Here is a 6,772-nt window from a genome sequence, read left to right as displayed (position 1 = left end):
CCTTGTCATTCATCTTCCTGTTAATTCATTTACTGATTCTTAATAGCAGAGGTCTCCTGGTACAAACATACATACACACTCTCTCCCCCTCTGCAATGGAGCCTTGGCAGAGGAGTAACAGCTGCACCACAAAAGTATGTTTGCTCCAGGGCACTAATGCCAGGAACCATGATCCTGTTCAGTGTATCTGAAAAGACAGGCGTTCTACCAAATGCTAGTACCAGAAGAAAGCCTGTAGTGCTTACACCTGTGACTATCAGGTGTTCCCACCCTACCTCCCTCAAGAGAAAAATGTTCATAAAACTTCCCCTATTGTGTTACTTGCTGCAAATTTTCAAGTGAGGTTTTGCCCTCCAAAATGTCTGTATATGACACTATAGATATAGCAAAGTCATGAAAAAAATGACAGGAGCCATGCCTCAGATCAGATTCTAAGATGTGTGGTTTTGCTGAAGACATTGGGAAATGCAAATCTGACCCAGCTTGTACCTTAAGGCTGCTTACCTTGGTTAGACTGACCTTCCTTGCCAACTGTGAGCCAGGCCATGCCCGTGCTGTCCTGACACACTCTGAATGCAAGAACACTACTCTGCTCGGAGCAAACATAACAATGGCTGAAAACCCGAAGGCTCGATTTGATGAACAAAGCATTTATTTGCTCTGTATAGGGCAGCCAGGCACCAGCTGAAGTAAATCAAAGCTGCTGCGGCAGTGATACTTTTCCTTCTGCTGTTCAGATGTGCCTCTTGACTTTGCCACCAGCACTGCTCAGGAAGGAAAACACTGTAACAATTGCCAAGCCTAGGCAAGTACTAGGGGAATGAAAGATATTGCTGCCCTTTAAAGCAAGATTATTCCATGTTTGAGGATGGCAGTTTTGGAGCACAGGCATTAGAGAGAAAGCACAGAGCCATGGTCCTGGACAGTCTTTCAACACTGGTACAGAGGCAAGTCTAACAGCAAAACACAGAGAACCTACAGAGTTCTGAGTTCCCCCTGCCCTTGATTAGGCTATTGAATGTCTGAGTTACAGAGAAAATGTTCTCTCTAGCTGCACTATAAATACTTTAATTACAAATTTGCTATAAAACAGACACCTCAGTAAACCCCTGCCCTGCACTTCAATTTGTTCCTTAATTCGTTCACTAAGGTGAAAGCCAAAGGCCAACAGCATCCTTACAGCTTCACAAGGGTTGTTGTATTTGTACTACCCATATGGCTAAAACATAAGGATACTTCATTACTCAGACAAGGAGTGCAACAGCAAAAAACCTGCAAGACACTTTGAATTTCACCAGGCAAAGAATGAGGCTTGGTAACTTGGGACTGAAACTTGCATTCCATTTACACCAGATTCACATCATGAACATAGTGAATGCTGTACTCACATCAAAATGCCAAACATCATTAAGAAAAAGAAATTCCACATTACTCATATATGTAAAAACATCAGAGTGCAAACGATAACCTTTATTATTATTACTGAGGTACAGAGTATGCTTCCCCAACCAGAGATTGACTAGTGACATTGGCAAGTCTAAAGCATCACAATGCTGATCTCACACTGCCAAGTCCCCATGTGGGGACCATTTAGTTCTTGATCAAAACATCCAGTTTTAAACCTATTGAAAGTAAAGTTGAAAAGCTCTGCTGAACCCCAGCAGTGCAGCCCCTAAGGTGGAAAGATGATCCTGTAAGAAAATGTATTGCAATAATTCAAGACTGCTTTTTGTTCGTCACAGCAATAAAAACAGGTGATAATGCATTTCCAGTTTTAAGTCATTTGATGATATACACTTTATTCTGATACAAAATTGAAATATTTTAACAAATTTCAGTCCATTATGGACTACACTGGAATTTTTAATTTTCATGCTATTTTAACTTGTTTAACCACATGTTTTACGATTTCAGGACACAAGCACCATTGCTCTTGAAGTCTTTGCCAGTTATTATTTTATTCTGTCTCCACTCTTGAAGCATTATCTTCTACATGAAGGCCATTTTTCTTCTACGGAGGTATTTGGATTACTTAAGTTCAGGAAAAAGCTAACACAGATGTCAACCTGTAGCACCCACAGCAGAAAAAGAATCATCCATCAGATATCTGAATTTCAGTTATATTCAAGATGTTACATGCTCCACACAATTTAAGATACACAATCTTGTCAAAGACCACAGACTGATTTTTAAGTGAATATTCCACCCCCATGTAGACAGCATGGGAAAACATGTTGATGTCTTAAACACAGGAACCAAAGACAGCACATCAGTACATCACACAATCAAAGCTTGAAAGACTAGAGCTTCAAGTACTGAAAGGATATCAAAGTTAAGATGCTGTGTTGAATTTCTATGATACGTAATAACACACTTAGCACACCTGCATCAATCTGGGCTCCTTTAGGGGAAACGCTTCTTACTACCTGAAGTACCATTTTTGTTAGCAAATACTGTACAACTGCAGCTTGACCAAGTACTCCCTTAAGAATGTGTTTATCTTTGACAAACATATCTCCAAACAAATTTGGGTATGAATAATTGGATTTAAGTAAATTAGTCTAAAAATTGCTATAAATCAAAGTGTGAAGATAATTCTAACAGTGAGTATCTAGTTCTTTATGTGGTGCAACAAGACCCATCCAGAGCACAAAACCAGCCTGCAGCAATGTGGAATCGTCTCATAAAAGGAAAGGTAGAGTTTTGCACAGGCATAGCAGTGGCATGCAAACTAAGAAGTTTTTGTTAAGAATTACTTTTGTTAAAACACTTCAATATTTGACTGTTAAAAAATACTAAGATCTCCACAAGTACAACAGCATTTGCCCTCACCTGACTAACTGTGCAATGCTAATGCTGTTACACATTACCTGCTGCTACACAAACGACTGCGAGGGCTCTGCCTGGCAGAGGAAAAGCACAGGTTTCCAACTTCCACATTTAGGAAAGCAAGTGTGTCACCTCTGCAACAAGCTGTCTGCCATAATGCACTAAGGCAGCTGGGACCGAACTGCTGCAGCTACTGATTCTGACTCAACCTTTACTAAGCAAAAACTTTTGTCAGTGTTTTAAAAAGAAATATATATATTCATTTGAAGATTTTCCATTAAGTAGCTTCTGATTTTATGAGAATCTCTGTAAATGACTTCTAAATTAACTTTCTACATTATAAAGTCATGAATTGATTTCTGTAAGTTTACAGACAGCAGATAAAAAGTAAATACTTGAATCAGTTTGTGAACATGCCTTAGCCTGCGGGTAAACTGAAATGCACAGATACCATTTGACTATTTTCAGAATAACTGAAGTATAATCAACACTAAAATAGAAATTGACTTCATAAAAACGAGACACAGGCTTGGAAATGTATCAGGAAGTTGAAAAGATGCTGGACTACTATATAAAAGGACCTGTAACAATTAAAGATGCAGAAAAGGAAATACGTATTCCAAGATTTAACAAACATGCATAAAATCATACTCCTGTTTTATTGCCATTTACCTATACAAATCCTGTTGTGGCTTCAGGGTATCAGAGACAGTATTCACCATAACTATTCAGATTAACTATCCTGCCTGAAAGCACCCAAAATCTGAAAGGGCGTTCTTTGATCCGCACAGGTGAAATACAACCCCACCTGGTAAGCCAAGGTCCAGTGACTAGGAGAGAAGTTCCAGCTCCCACCACTGCCAAGTGGCCTTGCAGAACAAGAGCGGCAACAGCAGCAGGTCACACTGCTGAGAACTGAGGTGCTGCTCCAGTCTCTGCCGTTCTGGGCTTCTAAACAGCCTCTTTCCATTACATGGCACTGAACAATTTCTCCCCATCCCCATCAGTAACCACAGCATGTATTTCAAACCATTTACAATCTCTGTCTTGTTGATCTCAAACACACAGCAATTTTTCCAGAACAGAAGATTCTTGAATAGGAATTATGCCAGCAAGCAATCCTCGTCCAGAACAGGAAACGTATACTGGAATAGTTGCTTCTTAATACTTAGAGCTTTCCTTGATATTAAAAGGCTTGCAAAGGAAAGCCTAAAAGGAAAGAAGGGTTAAACAGATGTTTTACTATACACTACAAATCTTACCCAGTCAGAAACCTTCAATTGAAGAGGATGTGCAAGACACTCCCCATTTTGTCAAGCAGCAGCTTCTCATTCAACCTGAAAATTAAAGAAATTACTCTTACCTTGTTTAAAAACCTCCCACTACTCTTTATAATTCATAAAAAATTTTAAAGGCAAACCTTACCTATGCTCATTGCCCTTCCTTTCAGGTCTAAATGCTAGACCTATTGATTTTGAGTCAACTCAAGTAGCTATCACTCAAGGAGGTTCCAAAAGGTGAAGAACTCTTGCTAGACTTTCTTCGATATTTCAGGTGTGATAAGCAGATTTAACTAGCCTTGGGAAAGCTGCTCACTATCAGCACAGTATCTTATGCCTTCACTTTTCTGGAAGTTGAAGCTGTTGCTCCTGCTGCCTTGTCATTCTTTAATTAGGCTGACTTCTCCATACTCAATAGGCTGCTGAAGTCCTGTCTTACGAGTCTCCTTAGCAATGTATGGATCAAAGAAGTACATCCTAGGTTCTGTAAGGCTGGTGATTTCACTGTCCTCAGGGCTTACACTTCTCCACATCACAAACAACAGCTAAGCTACCCCACCCACCTACAAAGCGGTCACTTACATCCAACTCTTAAAAGGTTGCATACAGATCTTGTTCATAAAGTTTATTATGACACTATTTTTCAAAGTTAACATTGTTGTCACAGTACAGCTACAAGAGGCCCTGTTAAAAAGAACACTGTCAATACATTCTAAAAAATTTAGAAATACCAGATCAATTGTCAGAAGGGACAACAACCCCATCCTCCAGTTGTTCCTGCAATCAGATGCAGGCCCCAGGTGCAAATCTACACATCTTCTAAGTGTAGTAACGTACAAATCCAGTCAGTAGTTAGGTGTCTCACTCCCTAGTGAGTTGTGGTTTAATTTCCCATGTTTTCAAACTCCAAATGGGTTGTTTAAAAAAATGCCTTTATTGAAGATCAGCCTCCCCCCCACCCCAAGTCCAAATGTATATGTACAACAGAAGCGTTCACTAAACCATCAATTCTTGCTTTAACTTTTGAGATCATTTTAAAACTTCACAGAAAAGAATAAGCAGACTTTGAAATCCATTTTGGAGGCTACCGTCTTGACACTGGTTCCTTGTTTTAGTGTACTGCAGTCTAAATACACTCCAATAACACTGTTTAAATAACATATGTTTAATTTTTTTTTCAAACAACACACTTATTTTTCTACCACTTCTTAAAAATTATAATCCATTATTAATATGACTGATTATGCCTTGAGTCATTTAATACATCATTGCAGATTCATTCCTACACTGGAATTGCATTTACCTTATACTGCACATTGACCCAGAAGTGAAACAGGTGTGAGTGATTCCAATACATATTGCCAAGTGTCTGAGTATTTCTTTTATTGACTGGGTCCCTACTCTTCTGAGTCTGAATTGACAGCAAGCACTGGCCTGGCAATAGTCAAGAGAATTCACATCAAATAAGGATAGGACAGACTGCAGTGCCTTAATTTGGAGGTCAGAAGTGAGAATAAAGTACAATTTCTAGCCATATGTGCTGGTAACATTTGCTACTCCAGTGCACCAAATCCAAATTGTAGCACACTATTACTCTACCTGTGGAAACTCGAGACTGTACCATTCTATATTGTGGGAAGTGTTTCTAGTTGGTAAAATACAACTCGATTGTGTTTCATCTTTTGAGTTCTTAGCTGAGTGCAGGTATCTGCAAGGGAAATAGCTTATGAACTATACTGTGTCAGAGCCCATGGGGAATGGGCTTTTGGAACGCATTACCTGGAACTGTCAGTGATTACACCTGCGCTACCCTTGGCTCCCAGTCAGAAGAATGTGTCCAGACAATTCCCTAGGGTGCATGCAAGAAAGTATATAGCCATTAAATTATTGAGGAACATACCTATTACTCTCACTATGACGCCTCGTTTAATTGAAACAGTGCAGTCTGGTGCGAGGGAGAATGAAATGGGGACAAAAGAAGGGGATGAAAATTCCAAGCCACCCTCCCCAAAGTATAGTTTTATTGAAACAGAATCATTGTATATCCCAAGGAAAACAGGCACTTGATTCCCCCCACCTTAACTTCTTGGGAATTACAATAAATATAAAGGTAAAAAGCAAGGTTTTTTTTCTTGTCACCCGAGACTTAAACAACTTCAGTTATCCCTTATGCATCTCAAATGAGACGGGAGACAGCTTTCACGTGTCTAAAGTTGGTCTTGTTAAAATATTTATCATGCCTTATTTTTTGAAGCGCTAGTACTAATACAGAACTACAAATTAAAAAAATATGCACAAACCAAAAGGTAATTTTAAATTTTCATTAAGGTAAAGCTTAGTTCTATGATTCACAAACACTAAATTTGAGTAACTCAATCCTAGTTATACATCTAAACAAACTATAATGCAACATACAGATGTTTTCCCTCTGTATGCCTATGTAACTCATGTCAATGACAATTACGTATATACACTGAGACTAGACCTCTTAAGACTGCAAATCAATAGGTGTTTCTATTGTTAACGTTAAATTAATACAAAATAGTAATTGAGAAATGCATTAAATCTTCTCTATTAACTAACAAGGAAACACCCTAAACTACATTTCATTTCTGTTATAGAGTTCTCTGTACTAAATGTGGAAAAACTGAACTACACAAATA

Source organism: Pithys albifrons, chromosome 8, assembly GCF_047495875.1.
Source record: "Pithys albifrons albifrons isolate INPA30051 chromosome 8, PitAlb_v1, whole genome shotgun sequence".
Classification (NCBI taxonomy): Eukaryota; Metazoa; Chordata; class Aves; order Passeriformes; family Thamnophilidae; genus Pithys; species Pithys albifrons.
Note: the sequence above shows the minus strand (reverse complement) of the source record.